The sequence below is a fragment of the Pieris napi genome, chromosome 1, assembly GCF_905475465.1.
Source record: "Pieris napi chromosome 1, ilPieNapi1.2, whole genome shotgun sequence".
Classification (NCBI taxonomy): domain Eukaryota; kingdom Metazoa; phylum Arthropoda; class Insecta; order Lepidoptera; family Pieridae; genus Pieris; species Pieris napi.
In genome coordinates, this window is record NC_062234.1 from 10,946,477 (window position 1) to 10,965,154 (window position 18,678).

An 18,678-nucleotide genomic window follows, 5' to 3' on the forward strand; every position below is an offset into this window, starting at 1 on the left:
GCCAACGTCCATACCACGTTGAATACACCGGTTCTCGTCCGATCACTGAAGTTAAGCAACGTCGGGCGAGGTCAGTACTTGGATGGGTGACCGCCTGGGAACTTGGCTTTTTTTTTCGTCGTAAGATTGGTATCGACACAATCTATCATACTGTTATGATACCAATTAACATATAAATTAATCGAAAGGAATTTCGTTCCATCCGGGTGTCCCTTGACACCTCTAAAGTTTTTTTTATTATTATTTATTACTTAAGATTTCATGTGGAACATGGTGTAATGGTTGCAGCTCCTTACAAACGTGTAAAACAAAAAACTTGGCGATTAAAAAGAGTGGCCGAGAGTTTATTGCCATTTCTTCTCTTCCGTTCTATTTAGTTTTTTTCTTTTGAGTCTGATGAGTTCACAGACAATGACGTCTCTTCGAAATCCATATCGTCTAATGACCCTTCGATTTAAAAAAGTTTTGTCACTGTCACCCTTCGTCAGCGCACTCCACTAAGAAACATGATGTGACAATGATAAAAACTTTAATAGAACGGTGACAACAGTAACCCGTGCGCGGTTAGCCTTACACATAGTCGAAGAATGACTAATGTATGAAGTTATTCATCAAAACTTCTGAAACTCATTTGGAAATAACGGAAAAATTTATTAGGATGTTCTGGAAGTTTACAGAACATAGTGTAGCACTTTTCACTAAGTAGCTGTTTTGTTCTGAGTCTGATGAGTACACAGACAATGACGTATCTTCGAAATCCATATCGGCTAATGACGCTTCAATTCAAAAAAGTTTTGTTACTATCATTCTTCGTGGGCACACTTCACTTAGAAACATGATGTGACAACGACCAAAACTTTAATGTAACGATGACAACAGTAACCCGTGCGCGGTTGGCTTAACGTTAGTCATTCTTCGATTATGTGTTAGGCTAAGCGCGCCCGGGTTGTCATTGTCATTGTTAATGAAAAAGAATGACAAAGCTGTATTATCGTTTTCGTTATCACGTAGGCGAATTCATGGAAATTGAATGATCTTTTAAAAAAATGCCTCATTTGATTTAATTTGTATTCTAGCGAATTGTGTCGTATTAAAAGTCAAACCGTCATTGACCACGCTGTGACGTACTGATAGCGAATAAAGCAATTAAAATAGAGCATTCATGTGACGTTTTCTCTTGTATTAATGCCAATAAACTACTTATTAACATCTAATCGTATTAACCTCACTTTCATTGATGATCCAATATACATTCCTATTGCTTAATGATTGCAGATAAGACATTGATCGGTTTATAATTTGTTTAGTATATTATCTGTGGCTAGGGCCGCAGATGAACGTCTTAGCGAGCAATTGGTCAAGTTTGAAATTGGAATTGTGTTTTATTTTAGTCAATTCGTTGGCGAAGGTGACTCGGATGCCGGGGCCGTCGCAGCACTGCTTCCTCGCATGTCTTTATGGGGGCCTTGGATGCGCACACCTTCTACTAATTTATAAACCAAGGCCTCAGATATCTGTATCTGTTTCGTGATCATTTGTTTTTGAAGTTTTTAGGCGCGTTATGAAAAATTGATGAGAGTGAAATTTTACGATGCGCGCGCACCGTGACACAAAATTAACAGAATGAAGTTGCCCACTAAATCGCTCATTAAGTTGAGGAAAAAATTCTACCAAAAAAACAGAAATGGAACCTCTGTTCACTAACATGTTGGCACGCACGCCGCCTCTGTTCACTGTGTATTTATATTTATAATATTTATCCACATGCTTTGAGTTTCTACATTTAAAACACGTGTTTTCATTTTGTTTTCATTATACAAGTGCGAATTTTATATGTGCGTCTGAATTATAATCAGAAGTGATTTAAATTGAATATTTTTATACTAATCAATACTAATTAATATTAGAAAATATTCGTTAAAAAACTGTGCTCATCAACCTTCCTAAGTGCCTCAATACAATTGAGGTTAACTATCCGTATGTATTATTAATAATGCCAAAGAAGTATAACTTCTTACGCGCGTACATAAGTTCACGCACTCTTTTTTTTCTAATAGACAAGCAGGTGATCAGCCTACTTGTGCCTGACACACACCGTTGACATTTTGGGTCTAAGGCGGGGCATGCCTTAGGTTTCCTCACGATGTTTTCCTTAACAGCCGGGGATCGATCCCAGGGATGGGAGTCGCCCGTTGAAACCACTAATCCAACATTGCTCTCAACTCCTACTAATAGCCTCCGAATATCAAAATATAGGAAACGACTAATTAAGTTCTATCGGAAGCATATATATCATGAATATTTAATTTACCAATTATGGAAGTGACAAAATTTAAAGTATCCTTGGGTATTCTAAAAGTTAACCAACTTTTAATGAACAAAATTATGTTAACAAATTTATACAAAAACGGGTGCCTTGGTCGTATTTTTAGCTATGGAGCACTCCATTCTACAATTGAAACTAAAAGACAAAGTAAAAAAGGGTGCGTGTACTTATGTACGAGCGTAAGAAGCTATACTTCTTTGGCTTTCTTTATTTTTTTAAAATATTAAATAATTAATAACAAATATTTAACATTAATAATTTAATAATATTTAGTATATTAATTAATTAATATAAATAATAATAATTATTTATTATTTTATTATATTATTAATTCAATTTAATAACTACGTATGTTTCATAACCTTTTAACTAAGTAACAATAGGTCTTTGTGAAAAAGCATTGCTAAATTTCTTTGAAAAAATAATTAAAACTCCTTTATTTGTTTAAAAGGTAAATGTCATTATGTTCATTCAAAATTCTTGGCATAGCTGCTAAGTTCACGCATTTTCTATTTCTTTTTACTTGTAGATTGTCTTATTCCCATCTCGCTCGCGCACGCTATAATCACACTGACAACTTTGTGCGCGCGCATCGTAAAATTTCACTCTTATCAATTTTTCATAACGCGTCTAAAGAAGTATAACTTCAAGAAACGAGGTGATACGAAGCCATACAAAAATAAAAGACGTTGTTACATATACAAAAAGACTAAAATGGAAATGGGCCGGTCACATTGGCCGCATTTGTGATGGCAGATGGGTCAAAAAGACCCTTGGAAAACTTGGGAAGATGAAATAAAAGGGATAGTGGCAAAAAACTGGAAATTGTCGCAACAAATAGGGACAAATGGAAGAATCTGGAGGAGGCCTTCACTCCGTCGGAGGTCGAGTACTAGTGTAAAACTTAAAAGACATGGACTTACTGTAGTTATAGTGTACTCGAATAAAGGCTATTTTTATTTTACTTTATATAAATCTCTAGATAACGCAGGTAGTTAACCTTAACGTATTCTTATATTCTCTTAGCTAATGAATTTCTACCCTCCAAACTATGATTGTCGACTTTAAAAATTATAGATTTTATACCACTCTTCAATAATTTTTTTATTGTGTCGTCACATATTGAATATCGGTAAATATTGACATAACAATTGTACCTTTCTGAATCAAATAGCACAGGAAAATGTCGATTCGCAAAAACCGTGTTAAATAAATCACATAACGGCTTTTAATTTGGTAAATTTGCAAACAAGTTTCAAAGATCAGGGGCTAGTAAGTCTGGTTCGGCGCTTTAATCATCTCGAACCAAAGACCTGACTAACGTGTTTCGAATAATGATTACATTTTTTGTTCTTACTGAGACGTATAAACGGAAAATCCTACTTTTCCGTTCGAAAATATTTTATATGTTGTGGTCCATAAAAATGTTATAATTATATGAAACAGACAAGAAGGTAGGCTACACTATTTACCGTATAATTAAATAGCAGGACTTAGGAATCAAATAAATTTCTTACTCTTTAATAACCTCTCAATATTATGTAAACAACTGTTTATGAATTATTTAGCAACTGTAAGAAATTTAACAGGCTTATAATTGTCTCTTGCAAGTCAAAAAATTATCTAAATCTCTCACACAAAATAATTAAATAAACAGAGGTAGAAATGGGTTAAGGTGCGATTTTCGTTGATTTTTATTCACTACTAGCGAATATAAACAAATGGGTAAATTGCATTAGTACACAGCCGGTATTCGAACTCACTGCTTCAGGGTTAAAAAATATCAATAACTAGTTCTAGCACTGCATCTCTATAGGCCATGAGATTACATATTATATCAATCCCAAACGATTTACTTAAAGCATGTCACAAGTATTGCGTTCGAAATTACATAATTAACATGTTTTTTATGGCAAATAATATAGAACCGGATTATTTTTGTGGGTTAGAAATCCCACCAGCATTTTAGAATTACCTAGAACGGGTTTGTTTCCTTTTTTTATCCGTGTTCGTACACGTGATTCAAAATTGCAAAGTTTTCCTTACAATTAAAAATTATTCGGTCGTCAATGATTATTAGGACGTCCTTTGCTATTGTATCTGCGATAAATAATCATAATTATCCGATAAAATAACTGTTGTTTATTTATATTGTAATTTGTATCATGTAGCTATAAATATAATAAAAATACTTTTAATGTATAATAAGGTAATAATAATAATAATTAAACCTCATTTATTCCTTGAAATATTCATCCATATTTACAGAAATAATTTTTTTTTTTTTTCCAAGTTACCTATAAGGACAATGTTACCTACTGGTACTACCAAGACTTCCTCTATAGACCTCCAACCGGCACCATCTCTCTATATCTTGAGCATTTTTTTTTCAAATAAGGTATTGAAACTAAAATTTAACACAAAGGCTTTGATATTATTAGGAACTACACAATGACTATATACCATCCACATATACATTAGATCGCTAATTATTACTACTGATATATGGAAAATAATCGCAATATTGTTGATACATTGTCCTTATTAGATTTATATGACGTCACTATGAAATTTATTATATTAACGAGAAACACGTGCGAGAAAACCAGTTTATCAACTACGGAATAATGTATCCGATTATTAAGACCTAAATACTTAAAAAAATATTTTATACCACTACATCCTGTCGCATAGTTCGTACTGTATACCTTTACTCATTAGGAGGTAGAAAGGGAAGGAGGTAGACTGAGTGCCTACAAGCCCCATTATGGGTAGCAAAGAATAACTAATTAGATTTAACATAACAGCGCTGCACTGTCCAGTACCGGTAGAATACCTCTATGATGCAGTCGGTACTATCCAAAGCTTGTCTTGGGTATAGTTCACCCGGCTGAATAGCAGAGTGTCAGTTCAAATACTGCGCATGCCTAGTACGTTTCTACGTTAGTACGTATTTTTACATGTAAATTTTTTTTATTGTACATGGCAAGAGGAACATAAAAGTGAAGCAAAAAACTACTAAACTGGTGCCCAAGGTACAGCAAACGAAAAAGAGGGAGGCAACATAAAAGGTGGATAGACCACATTAAAGAAACAGCAGGTGGTACACGGCAGAGAGTGGCACAGTACAGAGAGGAAGGGCGGGATTTGGAGGAGGCCTTTGCCAAAAAAGGGCACACAGATACACTAGAAGAGGATTGAAATGAAAATGTGTTTAAATGTAAATGTATCTGAATTAAAAGTATTTATTATTATTACTGTATTTTTAATCGTTGTGGTCTATATTTGACATAGTAACAAAATATGAATGTCGCGATCATGCAAACAATACCGGTCTGATAAGAAACTGCATAGATTACTAAGCAAGCATTATTTTTATACTTTAGACTCGTGTAACCCTGAATAGCGAGAATGAAACATGCATTGAAGGCGCTATATTGATTTTTTGTCCGACATTGGATTAAAAAATAAAGTATAACGTACAAGACGCGATCAAGCGTGCGATCCTCAATTTCTCGTGTATTCAAATATCGGCTAGGTATTTTTCTTTTTATATGCGTAATGAAACATCGTGAAGAAACTGACGATCGATGTGTAAGGAAAATTTTAACAGCGAGACTTCGATAATTCTGACTCCCTTACGCCAAAAATTTTGATATGGGTGACATATAAAATTAAACTCATTAATCGATGACACGTGACAGGCACGGAAGGCTGATCACCTACTTATCTATAATAACAGAAATATCAAAGAATCAGATGCAAGGCACATAGGGTTTTTTTTTTGGATTCTATTTGGATGTTTTCACCTGTGGGATACCAGGGAGTATTTTATATATCGTAAATTAGGGAATATAATTTTTTAAAATTAAATTTCTCAAAGATTATATAGCGTATTAGTTTTTGTTTTGCATTAGGTACCTCCGAACCGTCTTATTCATAATAACTCTCAGTCTGCTTCTAGACAGAGTTATGATGAATCTTATAACTAAAGTACTTTTTCGGCACTTTATGCCAAATTGTGTTTCCGCTAAGACGCAGATAGGGAGACGTATTTTAGTTAAAGTGGTGTAATTAAACTAATTATTTTTATAAGGGGGTAATTCATTAATTTTATTGCGTGCTGTAATAGCAATTATAATTACCATACAATTCTTGATATTAAGATTGCATTATGGTTAATAATTTTTCTATTACGTTTGTACCATTAAAGTATGCAACTTTCATTAAATTACCATTTCAAGCTCACATAGCATGTTGGTGTAAGCGACAAAAATACTTCAATTTTCGGAATTTAAAAACCGGCTGGAAAAGGTACACAATTTTACGCGAATTTTCTATAATATATATAGTCACATATACTGTACCTTTAAGTGAAAGAGATATTTATATTATTAATTCTGTACAAACAAACACATTCAACAAACTTCTCTATGAAATAGTGTAGAACACTTTAAACCAAGTGGATATTGAATACTTGAAGTCAGAAGTATCATGATAATTATTTAGGATAATATACGAAACTACTACTGATTTTATCATCCAGACAATACAATATGTTAATTTGAGATAAGTTATATGTTACATAAATTATCGAAATCACACTGTCTGGCAGAGTTCGTACGTGATTTTACGAAAAAAATACAAAATATCACGTCTCGTATCTTACATGACCTTTTATTTTATTTTTTTTAAATGACAAATGCAAAACTAACGGGCAAGAAGCTCACTTGATGTTAAGTGATACCGCTGTCCATGGGCGCTTACATTGCCAGAAGGCTCGCAGAGTGCCTCGCTACCTTTCAAGAATTGGTACGCTCTTTCCTTCTTCTTCTACATAGTGGTGGTCAAAAAACGCTCAGTTGAGGGACCATGAACGTCGAGGTGTTACGTAAGAAAATCCTATTTAACATACAACTTAGAAATCCACGAGCGGCTTCATTATATTAGTCGTATATTTAAAAAAATCTACTCTAGAAGTCTATTAAAATTTAATATTTCTTGTACCATATTAACCACACTTATAGAAAATGTTATTTACATTTTATTAAAGATAACGAGTTAAACATGTTTGATTTATTGTAAAATTATAAAGTTTTTATAGTTTTCACTCGTTTGAATTTGTTGTTTCAAGTTCCATAATTTCCTAAGAATGAGGATATAAAACAAAATCTGCTGTTTGGTTTCTAAGTTCCTTTTATAACAAAATGCTTTCAGCGCCTACATTTATTTATTCTATATTTGATGCTTAATTAAGATATAAAAATACTTTTGATTTTAGTAGCTATTTAAAGGTCTGAACTAATATTAGTCTGGGTTTAAAATTTAAAAGACTAATCGTCTTAGCTACAACGTTTCTTACCTACAGGAAACAATTTTTATTCAAACTTTTAACCTCTCGATATTAACCGTTTATTAAGTTGATTAACATCTTGGTGATAGACATGCTGCATTCATTAACTTGCAAGTCATATGTCCAATAATGGATACGGTAGTCATCAGGGAAACCTGGATTTTTTGTTTTTTTTGTCTGGTTGCGTCTTCTGTAACATTTTCATCATGTGACCCAATAACCGAATTATCATTTAGATCGTAACCAAGGTTACAATATAACAGTTATAAATCAATTGTAAGTTAGGACTTACGACTAGAACCAGTTTGATTCGCGAATAATTTCAGTACCGTAACATGGCGCGATGGCAGCCACTGACCTCGATATATGCGGCTATTGTCAGTTACCGATTTTCTACATAGTAATTGTTACGGGGGACGAGTTTTCATGAGACTTTTTAAAATGGTGGTATAATAGTAAAGCCAATCGCGCAACACTTTATATCAGCTGAAAAATAAACTAAAAGATCAAGGTTTAAAACAATTTAGTTCCAATACACAAATTTAATGTATTTACAATATTCTTAACCTACGTAGTAATAATAATTAAAAATTTAATATGTATTAGCAAATTAAAACAGTTTTAAAAAATTGGTCCCAGTGGCAGTGTTCCTTTAATGCTGACATTGCTGTATTACGATACTTATTCGTTGAGCGAGGAAAGCACCAGCTCTGAGGTCACCAGTACTATCTACCAGGTGCCTTAAATCTTTAATGCCTGTGCATTTGAACCCCACGGCCCAAGAGTCTATTTTTATAACCTTATGGTTATTTTGTCTTTAATTATTTTTATAGGTGAAGTCAGAGACACGAGCTGGAATTATTACTAGAACAGAGCAATTTATCATTAACTATTAGAGGCAATTTTTAAAAATATTTTTTGCTATTTGTAGATGTAAGTATTTTATAAGTACTTTTTTATATGGTATTTTAACATATAATACAATTATGAGAAAATTTATGCGATTACTTTAAATTATTAAGCCTTAAGGCCGTTCATTGCTCCTGGCTTTTTTATAAGCTCTGGGACTCAAAGATTTCGTCGTTGTTCATTATATATGTATTTCTAAATAACATATAACTGTGGATCTTGGTATTGAAAGTGTATCATATTATTTTATAAACTTAAGAGTTTTTTTTAATTGATAAGGTAGTGTACTTATAATTGTTAACATTGCACTTCCTTGAATATAATAATAGTATTTCTATATGGCTTTAAAATGACAAGTCAAGACCTTTGTAGACTCCAAGGTAAGCTTACGTCGAAGATAAGATAAAAATATATACAAATGATTTATTTTTTCATTTAAATAGTAAACGCGGCGTACGAATCTAATCTATCCAGGATTTGTTAAATATGTATACAAAATTTTTTTCAATATTTTTAAAACTTCAGAACGTTAATTCGTAATTTCATAGAAATGTTCTTTGTTGTAAGGTAATTTGTTAGACGAACAGAGTCAATCAACATAATACAGGAGTATTAAATAATAAATATATCATCGTGAATAATAATTACCCAACGTTGCATACATTTCCTTACAGCCTTGAAGGTTTTACGTAGAAAAATGTAGATGGCAGTAGTAAATGTTAGAATGAACATAATAAGTAACGTTGGCTATTGACTAATCTTAAACGAAAAATCGCTCAGACTGCGTGCCACGAACTGCCTGGTTGTATGACTTTTTTGCTTTGTTTTGTCTCTTGCCCTTCTTTATTTACGTTCTATTTAGTCTCGGGACCGTGGTGTTATTGAAGTATTAACAACGAATCTACGAAACTACAATTATTACTCCTGTAAGCCATGTATTGAACGGACCGTGTTGCTTGAACTGTATAGTTGATAAGTTTGTGTATTAATGAGATTCTAAGAAAAAAATCCATTTCGCAGAACCGTTTGGCGGCGATAACGATTCAGGGATGTAACTTACACACAAAATATATTTCGGATACTTTTAATAGCTATCAAAAGTATCGATCCTGAGACCTGGTACCATATTTATATGGTAGAAAAAAACACAACTTATTTCGCAAAATATCTATTATTATAATATGTTGTAATAAAAGCAGTACTTTTCCACATTTATCTATAATTTATCTCTCATTAGCGGGATCTTTTAGTCTTTATATAATTATCATAATTACCCTCACTTAATATACTCATAATAATGTACTTAATTTGAGAGTTTATATTTAACGAAATGTCATTTCATATGTAAAACGTTAAATGACCATAAGAGAATAAAAAAAAACATTTAAAATGATTATTGTAAATAACTTTAAAACTCTGTTTTTAGTTTTATAACTTTATTGACACTTAAAAATCACTTGACTTAAATTCATGGCATTCACTATGGTATTTAAATTGATAAATAATTTATGTACTAATATTTAAAAGTTCAACTGATTTCCTTACTTTCTTTTGTAAATAAATACAACAAAGAAATAACGTATATCGTATCCGGCTCGCAATGAGAAAACAATTCGCCAGAACATGTCGTTGGTAAAAGTTAATGATGCACTTTGCAATTATGATTTCATTATAATTAAATTTTTTGAATATATTTAAGGCTATATATATATATAAATGTTATTCTTAGCTATGTGTTCCTTATTAAAATTAATTCCCAACAGTATATAAAATAAATAAATAAAAAGGGTGCGTGTACCTACTTATGTACTCGCGTAAGAAGTTATACTTCTTTGGCATTATTAAAAATAGTTTTTGATTGCATGCAAATAATTAATTACAATTAAATAATCAAAGACTGGAAAAGAAGTCATTATAGTCAATAAAGTTCAGTTTACATTTGAATAATTAAATAAATAAATATTTATTATTATTCTGTTACATTAAGTGTAACATAAATTCTATTATTTTTCGAATATTGTTTTTAAATTATGTCCAATGCCGTAGCATCTTCCGTGGGCAACTTCATTCTGTTAATTTTGTGTCACGGTGCGCGCGCATCGTAAAATTTCACTCTCATCAATTTTTCATACCGCGCCTAAAGAAGTATAACTTCAAAAATTATAAATAAAAATCTGTTAATTTAGTTATAATCTTAAGAGTTGAGATTACTTAGGCATTAGAAATATCATATATCACAAAGACATTTATTATCTATATAAATAAACTAATTAACACTAATATATCAATCTTTTAAAAATACACGGCCAATATTAATAAAAATATTGTTATTTTATAAAATTATATATATAAATAAATTTATTTGGTCCATTTTATTTTGTTCAAAAGGATTAATTTCACGATTTTTTTCCATGCAAGTAAAATGATTTAAAATGTGGAACACAATTATTTAAATTTCTTGGCATTTTCCTTTTGTTATAAGCAATGCCAATCACATTTGATCTCAGATAACCTGTAATTATACAGTATTACACGAATTAAATAAATTTTAACATAAATGGATGGCGAATCCTTTATGGTGTCTGTAGTGAGGCTATGGAATTCACTTCCCTTCCCTATTCGCTTAGCTCCTTCTCTATCTTCCTTTAAATATCTACTGTACAAGCATTACCTGTACTTACTAACTGATTTGAAACTAAAAATACCGTGATTCATGTGCATTTTTTTTCTTTTTTTATTGTAGAGTTTTGTTCCTGTTTTAGTTTTGTCTAAATAACTACATTTTTGCACTTCTTGCCTACCTTATCTAATTTTTGTTTTTTTTCTCACAGTGGTTGCCTGGAAGAGATCGCTCGAAAGCGATAAGGCCGCTAGTTGCCCTCCCGTTTATTTAATTATGTCGATTGTATTATATTTCTGTATGCAACTTAGTGTTAATAAATAAATAAATTGCGGTTTTTATTAAGGGGTTATCATGTTAATTAACAAAGATCTATATACATTTTGAAGTTTAATTCATGCATTGTCAATAGTCACGCTGTCATGCTTAAATCACGTCTGATTGAATGATGGACTTTGTAATTTGTCGTTCTATAGGGCGATACAACTCAGCTGCCGATAGCTCGAACCTTATCGTTTCTGAAGGGTCGTTAGCGCATCCTCAAATACATATGTAGTTGAAGCTTTAGTTTTGTAATATTTCTATTTGGGCGTTTTCGAAATTATCTATTATTTTTATGTGCGATTACGAGGTAAGCAAATAGTATAAAACATTCCCTGATAAACTTCTTGGATTGCTTATCAGGCCTTACTTACCTCTTTGACCAAATTGATAAAAGGCTTGCAAGGTATAAACATTAAACATATTACGGTTCTACATCAATAAGCAGTATGATGCGCCAAACGAAAGTTCTTCGAATAGCCGACTTTGTTATTAAAAATTGTACAACGCAATATTACCTCTGCAATATAAAGAATACGGCTCATTATAATATGTATAACTTTTGCTGTTACGTCTGTCTTGACGTGTTGACGTTTTCAACACGTCCACTTATTACATTAGACCGTAGAGACGTAAACCTTCCGAGAATGAAAGTAACAACCACGGATGCATTGAAGTTTATAAAGGAATTATCGGTTATTTTGGTGGCTTATGAGACAGTTTCCGGTAAATAGATGGCAAGAGTTATTTGCAGAAATCGTTTAAAGGTAAGGTATTCTATTATGTTGGACCTTTAACATAAAGTCTTGCCAAGTACCGACACATATAACAGATACTCTGTTAAGAAACATCCTACAAGCCAGGATAGTCATTAGGATATATTATGTTCCATAAAGAATAAACGGTGGTAGGTCTATAACACTGAACTGGTTTTTCAAGTAAAATTTTATTAGATTATCGGAACTAAGTTAATGGAATTGAACAATTTGGAAGCAAAAAGTACAGAACAGGACAACGAAAACTATATTTTGATATATATCAGATAAACAATATGTTATGGAAATTATCAAACATGGAGTTCATTGGACGTTGACGGATATCTAATGAGTAAAGATAACATTTAATAAAAGAATTTATTATCTTCACATCGGTCAAATAGGACGTTATTGAAATAATACATCTCTAATTCAGACTTATCTATGGATCAAGTTATGAGATTAAGCGACTATTGTTATTTAGTTGTAATTATGTATCACAAAAAATAAATAAGACGTTAACCGTGAGACTGTGAACGGAATTTTTTATCGTATAAAACATGAATTGTGTAGATGATGTAAAAATTTATAAAGTTCAAGTTTATCAAATAAAAACATTGATCACTCATCATACATGTTAAATACACCCGAACACGTTTTAAACAACTGGACACATCTGGTTTATCATACTTTGGGTACACGTTTCTTTGGCAACTTTGCGAGTGATATTAAACTTGTATCAGGGATTCATATTCTTAAAATATAATACAAAATACGACGCATGATTGATTTTCTACTAATATGTACTAATTTTCATTAGACGATGATCAGAGAGGTAAGAATGTGTGTAGAAAGACAGTGAGGGCTTATTTCGCGTGCATTTGATTGGACAAACTGAACAACGGTACCAAGTCTGTGATTGGCCTAGAAATGTTGACTAATGACAATCAAACGAAACACGCCATCTTTCCGTTTTACATGCTCATCCTCATCTAATATTATATTAATACAAAGTAGAATAATATATGACTGAGACAAGAGGGAAGTAGATTAAAGACGACGAGTCACAGAAACAAGGGATGAGAGTTGCAGCTAAATTATGGCAGGAAGGTCAAAGATTTCACGTGGAGAAAGAAAGGTAAAAATTTAATGCTGACAAATAATGATATGAAATTATCGTCTCACGACAGGAAGACAGACACACACACAAGCACTGATTATTCAAAAGTATTATCGAAGTTTCGTAATTCTGATGCAATTCTGATGGAATTTTGTGGTTTCTATATTCCGAAATATCTATTACCAGTCTAGCACTGATAATAAAAGTAAAGTAAAAGTAAAAAATCATTTAATAATGTAGGTAATATAATGTACACTTATGACTTGTCAGTAAAGAAATACATATTAATGCTTCTAATTTTACATTTACTGCCAGTTCTCAAATCAAGGGCGTAGAACGGAAGAGAAGAACTGGCAATAAACTCTCCGCCACTATTTTTAATCGCCATTTTTTTGTTTTACAAAATGTTTGTAAGGAGCTGCAACCATTACACCATGTCCCATGTGACATTTTAAGTAATTAATAATAATAAAATAAATTAAAAACAAAGATTTGTCCTCTATCAGCAGGAGGCATGGTGAAATAGGAGCACGCACTTACATTCTCGTGGGAACAACACGCAAACACATAGTCGAAATAACCAACATCACCGCATACACGAATTCAAGTACGACCAGTCACCACAAGCAGCACCCGTTCACGAGCATGCAAATATCTAATAGCTGCAAATTTATTTAAGTAGACTTATCAATATCGATCCTAATGTATTTTCATATCCCCCCTATAAATATAATGTATGTGTTAAGCATTTAACGTAAAGATAAGTATCATACTGCATTAATGCTTAGTAGCAGTGGTGGAAAACATCATGAGGCATTAGACGCAAAAAGTTGACGTTGTGTGCCAGGCACAGGAGGCCTGTCAGTTGTTGATACAGAGTTATGTAACCTAACTTTAGCTATATATAAATATTTTAGGTAATATTTAGAAGCGTAAACGTAAACAACCATCGTTAACTTGAAGCCAATATTGAGTTTTTGCCACACTTATAAATTGTATTTTAACATTCTCGTTTCCGATAATGTCCAATAACATAAGTGTCATTTAGATTTATGAACCCTTAGATATGCCAAGTTTGTTTTTGTTAGTTAACTCTAATTCTGTGTTAATTACAACCATTCAAATCATGTTACCCAGCTTCGAACATAGAGTTATTTGAACATCTCCATACAAGAACCGCCACTGAACTTAATTTTCGACTGTTTTATTTTATTTTATCATAATGCATTATAAATATATTTGACATAGAATGACCCCCAGAGTCTCACCAACGCTCGTGGTGAACTATACCTGTAACCTTTGGTAATTACCATTACCCAGCTCTCTGAGTAGCACAATTCATGAGCTCTCCCTGTGCATACCCCTGTTTACTTTGGTGCGGGATATCCATCTGCTATCTAATTGCTACCTTTCCTAACAAAAATATTAAAATAAATTTCTATAACGTATATTACCTATATTACCTGAATAACCCAACCAATTTGACTTTGGGTCCTTCAAGAAAGGAGCGTGCCAATTCTTAAAAGGCCGGCGACGCACTCGCGAGCCCTCTGGCAATGAGAATGTCCATGGGCGGCGATATCACTTAACATCAGGCGAGGCTCCTTCCCGTTCGCCCCCTATTCTATAAAAAAAAGAATATATTACATAACTCGATTGTAAGTTACGTAAACTTTGTAATAAATTCGCTACACTGACGTTAAATATATACAAATTTAAGACATAACACTAACAGTACTGAAATTTAACTAATACATTTACTTATAAACAATTAAACAATGAATGAAGAGTTATCACATTACTAAAAGGCATATTATTACACGTTGTATTGTGAAATAGCGAAACTTGAGCAATCGACCTCGAGAAATCAGCACTGCTAATACGAATGTTTGCTTTAAAATATCCGATAAAAATAATTATCAGAGCTATGTGTTACATATACCTGCGTTAAAATGACCGAAGGCTGACTTTAAAACTGATACAGGAAGCATTCCATTTTTTTGTGTTCATTATATTACGTGTTTATTTAAAATGATACCACATATAGCGTAATACAAATAATTAGAGAATTCACAATCAACATTATAAATGTGAAAAAGGAGTAAAAAGCTAGTTAAAAAATATTAAATGTAAATATCATAAAAACTAAATCTAATATGTGTTCAAGAAGACGGCAACATACCCGGAACGTATTGAATTTTGTACGTATATTAGATAAACGCTTCGTTATATCTAACCTTAAATATCAAACACCAATTTGTTACTATTATAGTAAAAGGTGTTGTCTCTATCCGACTGGATGGTTTAAAAAGGTTTTATTATTCGAGGATCTATTACGGCATATAATTTTTTCGTTTATGTCACGATTCAAAGACAATCAGATCTGGGTATAAACAATAATTTTACCAACGGGGTTCTAAAGATCTTAAACTTATTGATTGAAAAGCTCGATCAATTGAACTACGAAGACATAATAAATAGCAATGAAAAAATATAAGATAATATGCAATGATGTAAATGAAAACACAAATTGGCTCACGCAAAAATTTTATCGTTCCTGTTATAAACTACAACTTCTAGATAAAATGTATATAATGAATTTAATAATATTGAGACGAGACCTGTGACTTTGTCTGTGAACCTATGACGATAATATTTTAATAAACTGGTAGGAAAAGAAAAGAGCGTACCAATTTTTAAAAGGCCGGCATCGCGCTTGCGAGCCTTCTGGCAGTGCGAGTGTCCATGGGCGGCGGTATCACTTAACGTCAGGTGAGCCTCCTGCCCGTCTGCCTCCTGTAACATAAAAAAAACAAAAAAAAGGAAAATATATCTTGGGACTGATCAAATGGCGTCAGAAAGGCAATTAAAAATTTCATGAATCTATCCGAGGTCGTATATTAGTTTAATTTCTTTTAAAACGTACTGCCCTTGAAAGTAAATCTTTTGTATTAATTAATACAAACAATGATATCTGAGACTTAGAATGCATTTATACTTATAACAATTTAAAAAAAAATATTTTGACCAAAAAAGTATCTTTTTTATATAATATTTATATATTACCATGCTTTAACTATAAAATTAATTTAGTCGTGATCACGATACGTGGTAATAAGTTTAATTAATGTGAGCAATTTATTAAAATATAGTATTATTTTTGTTTTTATATTCGCTTTTTATCTTCCTTCAATTATTAAGATGTTTCTAGTGTTTATACAAAGAACACTTAATTGTGTGAAAACAATAGAATATTTTGGAAACTACAGTCCTTGATTAAATACTAATTAGTAACCTTGTCAATGACATATTTAAATCGCAAATGTAAATAGTCAACACATTTGTTTTTATTTTTGGGAAAACCATTTCCTCTTGCAATACCGCGTCGGAGCAACTTGTAAAATTGACGCGGGGAGCTGCAATAGAATTCTTCCCACTAAAACCTAAAGGTAACCTGTCCGCTATAGAAGGAAGGCAACAGTTAAAAGTTTCTATTGCCATCGCCTGCTGCACTCGTAAATTGTCTAAAAAAATAAATTTTCAGTTACTGGGAGGTAATAAATTTAGCCTGGCGTAATTTTCAGAGTCGGCTCCGTAGATCCAGAATTCTAGATTACCCCCTAAAGTCTCACAAACTTTACCTATTTATTGTATTAGTATAGATTGAGGAATCGTTGTTTACGTATTAAAAAAGTATTGGTGCTGTCACTTTAGAATCTTCGAGTATATAGGGTAACAATTTCGCATTAAAATATAAATATTTTTATGTAACAGATCATCAAAACGTTATTCTTCATTGTTTTAGTTATAAATACTACATATTATGCTTACGTATACAATGGTCAATAAACAGTCCAAAGTCCGTGCAATTCTTAACTTGAATTTGTTTTGCAAAGTGTCCTTGAAAACATAAAAAGCCAACTATTTAACTCTAAAAATAAGATTCCGAAGTACTTCCAAATAATTAGTCGGTATCCATAATTCTGTATCACCGTTTTTTAATGAGTACTTAACGAAATCATTTTCATTAAATAAATCCTGCGGTTTTACTAGCTTGGTAGATTAACATCAGTTATAATAAATTAATGCATCAATAAATATCCATATATTCACCGAATAAATGCTACGTTGTTATTTTTGTGAATATAGTCAGAAACGATTAAAACTAATATTCTGTCTTGTTTGCATAAAAGTGCGAATTTTTAAATAAAAGATTCACAATTCGTGACAAGTAGAATAAACTAACGATAATTGTATTTATTCTTAGCGTCTATTCGATACTTACGCGTGTAAACGACGCAAAAACTGTAAGACCATCAGTCAATAAAAACTCATAATCTCCGCTTAAGTCATTTAAAACGTGACTTTCATACTTTAATAAATTTTAGAATTATCTATTATGCATAGTTGCATTATTAATCGTTTTTAGTAATTCCCTCAAACTTACCACATTTGGTAAATCTACCAAGTTTATCTTTGTTTATAATAATAATAAAAGCCTCTATTTCTGTAATTACTTATCTAGTACATAAAAATGTGAAATACAAAAAAAATAACACTAAAAATAAATAATAAAATACTAATAATTAATCGGCAAGCCGGTTGATTCCTGTTATACAGCTTGTCCTTAGACATAGGCCTCCTCTAAGGGCTTCCACTCTTCTCTGTTTCTAGCTTATATTAGTTAGTATATAGTTGATATCTTTGTTTACAACATTTTAAATAACTTGGTAGATTAAGCAAATGTTTTAAATCAAGTTAATTTTCTCTTGAAGACAATTTTTTCGTTCGGGTCGGGACCAACGTCGGTTGTGATGCTCCTCTAAACAGATCTCTATTGTCAGTAAACGACGCTTTGGGGACATGTGAGGCTGATCCATTTTATGACAGTCTCCATGTCTCCAGGTGTAAGATACTGCAGCCATTGTTCTTTCACTGATAACGATTGCAAAGAAGAAATATATTAAATTTTTAATTGGCATATTTGACTAATCTAGTTTATTGTCGTTTATTTTTATTGTATTATTTCTTTTTCCTTTTATCATTGTAATGTTTCCCTTTAAATGTTGTGCACGCACGCATTGATGCACATGCATGATGTAATGTGTTTTGGAAATAAAACTTCTTTAGGCGCATGAGAGTAAAATTTTTACGGAGATGTCGGTCGTAATCGTCACGAAGATGTGCAGCGTTTTTGTCGAAGAAAAGGGAGAGAGTGATTGAGACCGATTGAGAAAGAAGTAACCAACCTACGATATTCCTCAAGTCATTACT

General features: G+C 32.1%; 1 pseudogene; it reads left to right on the forward strand.

Moving 5' to 3' along the window:
- On the forward strand, positions 1-120 carry LOC125055446 (annotated as a pseudogene).
- The last annotated feature ends 18,558 nt before the right edge of the window (positions 121-18,678 follow it).